The following is an 8,491-nucleotide window of genomic DNA, read 5'->3' as shown; positions in this document are numbered from 1 at the left end:
GGCAGGATGCGGGTTTCGCGTAGATGGGAGATTGTATTGGCAAATAAACAGACGTTACGGAGTCGCCACGATATCGCTGATCCGGGAACGCGCGAACGGGATCAAACAAAAGATTAAGATAACTATATTACTTTGAACTGCTCTTTGATTCTTTTAAATAAAAAACTGAGAAACAATGCTTATATATATATTTAGATATACACTACTAAAAAAAAGTAGGGAACACTTTTCATATCCTAAAAATTGGGCTATTTTCAAACTGCTGAAACTCGGCGAAAAATCATCGTACACAAAAAATTAAAAAAAGCTTTATGAAGCTTGAAGTTTCAACTGTAACGCGCTATTGGTGGTTTTTTAATATTTTTTTATCTTCCTTGTTCCGTGCTTTAAAAAAAGAGCACATTGTTGTATTCCTTAAAATTACGTATTTTTGACACTCTACAGCTCGATAGAAAAAATTCTCTCGAAAAATTCCACTCAAGTTCCGTAAACTACAACATTTTGCCTACAAAACACTTTTTTCTTAATTTTTCTACAATTTTTTTTTTATTGAGTTACACGATTTTAAAAAATTACCGGTAGCGCGTTAAAGTTGAAACTTCAAGCTTCATAACGCTTTTTTCATTTTTTTCTCTACAATAATTTTTCACCGAGTTTCAGCGGTTTGAAAATAGCTTAATTTTTAGGAGAAGAAAAATGCTCTCTTTCTTTTAGTAATATATATTTACAAATTTAAATATGGTCAACCCGTTTTTTTTCCTACACTATAATTGACATATTTTATATATCGTAGAAAAGAAACTTAAAAGAGATTTCGTGAGATGTCTGAAAAATGTTGCTTAAAAAGCAATGTAAAATCGATTACCGAAAAATTAAATAATTTCTATCGTAACTTTGTCTAGACGATCGACTTCAATCAAACTTTTGTTAACTTAATCGATTCAATGGACAGAATTATCTACAACAAGATTTCTAACTCTAGGTATATGATTCATCGTTGTTAAACTAGATTTTTTCTCCATGTGTCAAACAATAAATTAATATATCTACAGTCTTATTAGGCACCCTTATAATCATTATGTTATACTGAATCTAATACCAGAAAAGACTTCTATTGTTTAAACGTTGTTTACTAGAGTGTTCATTATTATAAATACGTTTATATGTTGTGGTGGCCGCGCGCGCCCCTACCAAGACGGCAACACAGTAATTAGCCACGTTTTCTCGAGAGCGCTCGACCGCGCCGACGTAAATATATAAACAAATTCGGTAACAGTATTCATTGCCCTGATCGACACTCGCACCGACGATCTCATCGGACGACAAGAGTTAGGCGGGCATATAGTGGAGTGGGGCACCATCGCGACTCGTAGAGAGTCGCATGGTATTTTTGGGGACGCATCCTCCACATACCATCGTTACATTCAACCATACACTCCTCTCCATCACTATCATCCATGATCGACATCGACATACATATCCCCAAAATGTTCATTTTTTATTTCTCTCAAAAATAAAAGTCATTTTCAAAAAACTTTTAATAGGATATGCCTAATAATTTTGGCCAAGGCTGTATATTAATACTATTTTAACAAAATAATAAACGTGTTATTTAATAAATTAATCATCGATTAAATTAATCATAATTTGATCAAAGTGTTAATTGTTAACCCAGACAGCACCATGTCCAAAATCGGGACATAAGACGTCTTTCAGCCATCTTTTAGTAAGACGTCGCTCTTGGACAAGTGTGCTGTATGGGAAGTGTTAATTCGTGGATTTTGCGGATTATAAAAATACGGTATCATATCATATTGTTACTTACGGACATAACGATGAGTTTTAATTTTTTTCTCTACAATGATTTTTCACCGAATTTCAGCGGTTTGAAAATAGCTCAATTTTTAGGAGAAGAAAAATGCTTTCTTTTTTTTTAGTAGTATATATTTACAAATTTAAATATGGTCATCCCGTTCTTTTCTCTTACACTATAATTGACATATTTTATATATTGTAGAAAAGAAACTTAAAAGATACTTTGTGAAATGTCTGAAGAATGTTGCTTAAAAAGCAATGTAATATCGATTACCAAAAAGTTAAATAATTTCTATTTGAATCGCAACTTTGTCTAAACGTTAGACGATCGACTTCAATAAAACTTTTGTTAACTTAATCGATTCAATGGACAGAATTATCTACAACAAGATTTCTAACTCTATATGATTCATCGTTGTTAAACTAGATTTTTTTCTCCATGTGTCAAACAATAAATTAATATCTACAGTCTTTAGGCACCCTTTTATAATCATTATATGTTATACTGAATCTAATACCAGAAAAGACTTCTATTGTTTAAACGTTGTTTATTAGAGTGTTCATTATTATAAACGCGTTTATATGTTTATTTTTTATTTCTCTCAAAAATAAAAGTCATTTTCAAAAAACTTTTAATAAGATATGCCTAATAATTTTGGCCAAGGCTGTATATTAATTATATTTTAACAAAAAAATTAACTTGTTATTTAATAAATTAATCATCAATTAAATTAATCATAATTTGATCAAACTGTTAATTGTTAACCCAGACAGCACCAAGTCCAAAATCGGGACATAAGACGTTTTTTAGCCATCTTTTAGTATGCATGACATCGCTTTTGGAAAAGTGCAGTATGGTAAGTGTTAATTCGTGGATTTTGCGGATTATAAAAATGCGATATCATATCATACTGTTACTTACGGACATAGCGATGAGTAATTCTTCACCTGTAAGCTTTACATTTCCAGGTAGATAACGCAATTACGATAACAGATATTTATGATAAGATGTTTCATCCTGTTTTACCAAAAATAAAGTGATTTTTATTATCATTCTAAGAGAACTGATAAAGATAGATAATAAATGGCAGATAACAATAATACATAATGTCGATAATAAAATAAGAATAAATTACTCTTAAATGCCAATTCAGAAAATTGTAACTTCAACAGATATCTACAGTTGTTAATTTTCAGTTTTTAATTCAGAACATCATTATAATTGCATATTCCTATTCATATACAGATCGTTATTCCACTACCTGGATTAAAATTTCACAAATATTTCATAAATTTATGTTTGAAAGATTTATCATTATTTCGTAGATTGTAAATAATTTTTTTTTTTCTAAGAGAATTTATGGTCAATTAATCTCTCCATCATAGGTATAGTATATTATAATATTTAGTTTAGATTTATTTTTAATTGCATTTTTTTCGGATCAATAACAATCCCACAATGCTCTTGTTAATTTTGTAATTATTATTGAAATTTGTTAATTCTTAGGAAATTCTTTAATTTAAAGAACATTTAGAAAATATTTAAAAAACGCTCTTTATCATGTACATATTTTTATTTGCGTAATATTTACACATTGGAATTTCTTACACTTCACAACATTATCGTAACAGGATGACATATCAACAATTTGGTCCGACCACTTTCAATACAAACTGTGTATTTAAAGGACTGGCTCTATTATCGCAAACAATATAATATCACAGTAGGTATAAGTAAGAACCAGTAGGTACATACATACACTTCGTCAAAAAGTTGGAAATGAATATGACGATTTTCACAACTAATACCATGGCGATTGTCATGGTAACTGCATGGTAACTGAGTATGAGATAATAAGGTAAGATTATACACGTCTATGGATAACAAGATAATAAGATAATAATATTATTTATTATATGTCAAATACAGGACTTTTGCACAATCAACAACATGGATGGTTGCTACAAAGATCAAATAAGGCACCGACACAAAGTGTACCTACTGTTCTTACCTATACTGTGATAATATTGGCAGACGACAAAAAATTGTCGCGAATTTAAAACTTCCAATTGTATGGCGATTAATTAATGATGCTTATAAGCTACTGTATTCTTAGGCAAATGCAACAACAATCGTGATAACAATACAAGAAACCTTCGAAATACGAACAATAAAATTTCTCTATTATTATAGTTCAATTTTTAAACCGAATATTTTAAAATTACATTCCAAAACATGAAAATTTTGCATTTTTAAATTCAAAGCCTTTAAAACCCCCATCTATATACATTCTGTAAATATTTATATATTTCTCTTTAATTCAAAATATTCCATTTCTACATCATGTATCTACACTTATTGCTAGAATTTCTGAATTCTGGAGTACGATATAATTTTTAGTAAAGAATTCCTGACGTAAAACATTATCGAGATAAGAAGAAAATAAAAAAAAAACTGTAGAAATTATACATCATTTCTAATATTTTACAAGATCTCTGATATTTTCTGAATTATTCTCAACATAGTTCATCAATCTTGAAAAAGATGAAATCACGATTATATCTCTTGAAACAAGAAGTATCGAGAACACGTATTATTCATAATTTCCCTATAAGCGCGTAATATTATTTAATATTAAGTAATATTCTAGGCGTAATCTTAGAACATTAAATACAATATTCTCGTAATATTAATAGATGGTTATATGTCCGCTCCTGATAATATTATATGAATATTATATAAAATAATATTATTTAATGTTATAAAAATATTTTAAATTTTCGGGAATAAACTATCAAATAAATAAACTATTTTTAATTTAATAATTAACAAATTTATAAATATTTAATGAATAATAGTTCTAAAATTAATGTTACGAATGGTTATAAATATTGTCTATCAATCAGTGTGAGGGATATGTGAGAATATGAAAAAAATGATAAATTTTATTATTTTTATTAAATAAAATCTCTGTTTATAATTTTGTATAAATATTTGAATATTATAATAATACCTATCCAAGGAATATTATATGAACGTTAATTTGCTGACCAGAATAATATTCTAAGAACTTCTTTATATATAATAGGTATTCCACTGATATTAAAATAGTATACTAAAGGGTATATTATGTGAAGTAAACATATAACATCAACAGAATAATCCTATAATATTAGAAAATATTATATAATATTTTGTTAGCAGGGCGTATTAAAAGAACACAGGAACTGGATACATTTTTATTATGCATTGTTTGTAACTTGAGAAAGACAAAACTTTTTTGATAGATATAACGATAGTAACGATAGTATATGTATAACGATAGTAACAGCGCGAAGAAAAAACATGACAGTAGAGACGCGGTAGCGCTTCGAGTATTCTATAGTGACTTTAATCGCGAACATACGAATACGGAAATTGCATCCTCAACATATTCTCGGAATATTATAATAATATTAATTTTTAATAATATTAATACAATATTCTAGGAATATTGTGTGCTTATAGGAGTTACTCTCTTAAAGATTCCAAGATCCTTAAATCCATATGTATAAATCCATATCCATGTATATAAAAACCCACATATCTCCTTTGTACCTATAAAGCTTCCCTGGTAACCATCTCCGATAGAAAACGATTAAAAACGGCTATATCTGTATCGTTTTTAATCGTATCTTATCGGTTCTATCGTTGCATATTTAGAAGACAGATAAAACATTAATCGAATCGAATCGGTTTCTATCGTTTTAGATCCGAATAAGAAAATAACTATACAAATTTTATAGTTATGAATCGTTTTCTATATGTACAATTATTGCCCGTCTGAATCAATCGTATATACACGATATAATATATATCGTTATTTATGGTAATAATTTTACCGTATGCATTAATACGGATATATAAGAATAAAATGATAGACATCTCATCGATATTTATATGACTTAACCGAACCGATACATCTATCGTTTCTTATCAGGATTTTCTGACATACAACTTATCATCTTCTTTACAGCAGCAAATCGGTTCGTTTTCTATCGACTAGCCACTGGCTAGGTTTACACCCTGAATTTAGGCCGCGGCCTATACCTCAAATTCGACCTAAATTATTTAGGCCGCCTGCTGTAAACATTTGATAGGCGGCCGAAACTAGCTTCAGGTCAGACTTTAGGTTGAATTTGAGGTATAGGCCGCGGCCTAAATGTCCCGGTGTACCCGTGCCCAATGATATAAATTGAATCCGCATCAACCAATCGGCGATTAGTTCGCGACAATGCCGCTAGGTCGCGCATGATGGAAAGCGCTTCTCGTATTTAAAATACATCCAGTCATAATATATAAGCAGACCCCCTGCGAGGCAAAAAGCAGAGAAATCCAGTATCGTAACTGGAGGGATCTCTTCCTATAAGGACCTCCTGGCGGTAGCCGCCCCGGACACCGAACACCGATCCCAGTGGCCTCCGACTCCTGGCGCTAGTTGCCCCGTTCCCGGCGTTCTTCAAAATGATAAAAACCGATTGAAAGAAATGAATCGGTATGAATCTGATTCCTATTCGTAACGATTGAAATGGATTGACTAAAACCGATTCAAACGATTCATTAACCATATTAAAAACGATAGAAACTGATGTGCAGTTGATAAGACATTTACGATAGGATCCCAAGTATTTTGTAACCTGAGTTTCTGATGGAGTATCGTAAATAAACGATTCACTAACCGCATTAAAAACGATAGAAACTGATGTGCAGCTGATAAGACATTTACGATAAGATTCCAAGTATTTTGTAACGTGAGTTTCTGATAGAGTACCGTAAATAAACGATTCACTAACCATATTAAAAACGATAAAAACTGATGTATAGCTGATAAGACATTTACGATAGAATCCCAAGTATTTTGTAACGTGAGTTTCTGATAGAGTACCGTAAATAAACGATTCACTAACCGTATTAAAAACGATAAGAAATTTTTTATCGTTTTCTATCGTTGGCGGTTATCAGGGTTTGAATGGCTTAAAATACTATCACGTTTTGTGCTTTACCTATGTTGCCTTTTGTGTGTGTGTGTGTGTGTTGTGTTTTCTCTCCTCCATTCCAATATTCTTTATCTTCCTTATTTTTGCCGCCTTTTACACTACAATTCCGAGTGCCACTCTCCTAATACCCCTGACACCACCTCGATCTACTATCTTTTCCCTCGCATCATACCACTAAATTCCGTGCTGCTTTTTCTTACTTTTAATTGAGGTAAAATATTACAATCAACTGCCTCATTCCATAAAATCCTTCTTCTCTCAATCTTCTATTCGCGCGGCGACAACACGTGTTTCATATCATCACCGACTTTCTTACCAATAGATCTTGCGTACGTACCTCAATGAGATGTTATATTACACGTGTGTGTTATGTGTCTATCTGCGTATTGAGTTGTGTCGTGTGTGTGTGTGTGTGTGTGTGTGTGTGTGTGTGTGTGTGTGTGTGTGTGTGTGTGTGTGTGTGTGTGTGTGGCGGGGGGGGGGGTGACTATGGGTGTGCATTATTGTTTGGTGACGTGTTCAATGTGTCTATAATATTGAATAAACAATGTATAACTTTCTTGTTTGTACACGGATAGGCTTCATAGCAACAGTTTGTTGATGCCTTACCTTTTGCTTGATTGCAATAAATTATTATTATTATTATTATTATTATTAAAAATTTACTTGCATCTCTTATTAAAAAGAAACAAAAAAATGCAACCCTCAGCAGTTCAATACTTTTCAACGAAAAGAATTCATTCATGCAGTTTACAAAGACCTTGCTTTATTTCGAATAAGTGTATTTATGTCGAATCTGTACAAATAATTCATTACGGTTCATCAGTCTTGCTTGTTCCTGAGGAACGGTCGAGCTTATTCTTCGATTTCCGCTCGAATAGTCTACGAAAGAAGGGAGTCTATCTCGAACGAATAAGTCGGTTTCTTCCACTCGCACCCTGATCGTCGATTTCGTTGCTGTCTAATAACTCGCTGATATTTCTGCTCTTGCCACTGCTACCACTAGTACTACTGCCAACGTTGTCGAAACATCGCGATCTACGATTTCCTATCTTCGAGGAAAATCTGAATAAAGAATATAAATATAAAAAAAACAGACCGAACTTTTATTATTGTCATCATCATTATTGTAATATTTGTTTTTGATTAAAGAAATCCTGAATCCGAAGAAAAGGCCCTGGCTGTATACGGGACGCTAATAGAAGTGGCCGACGAAAGAGAAGATTCAGCTATCGGAGTGCTCGGATATGCATCATCGTCATTAGCATTATTGCTGCTGCTAATAATGCTACTGCAGCTGCGGCTGTTATATAGTTATACAGCCGTTGCTGCTACTATCGGCACTGGAGTCGTCAATGTAAGAAATTTCCCGACAATGGATGGATCGAACTACACCCGCAAACGACGAAAAACCGATTTCCGTTGTTGTTCGAGTCGATGCTGCGCCTCCATATAGTTGTCCCTCTCCGCCTTGGCCCGTTCGATCTCTTCTTCCAGTCGCAAACTTGTTTCCAGCTGCAAAAAGCTTTTCCTTGCTACGAAATTCCGTCTCGTAACTTTCCAGTCATCTTTCCAAATGCCTTCGAGCTTTCCTCCAACCCATCTCGCTCGCCTTTGAAAAAAAGAATTTCACGTGGTT

The sequence above is a fragment of the Temnothorax nylanderi genome, unplaced genomic scaffold, assembly GCF_030848795.1.
Source record: "Temnothorax nylanderi isolate EJ_2023f unplaced genomic scaffold, tnyl_v1.0 TNYL_tig0112_pilon, whole genome shotgun sequence".
Classification (NCBI taxonomy): domain Eukaryota; kingdom Metazoa; phylum Arthropoda; class Insecta; order Hymenoptera; family Formicidae; genus Temnothorax; species Temnothorax nylanderi.
Note: the sequence above shows the minus strand (reverse complement) of the source record.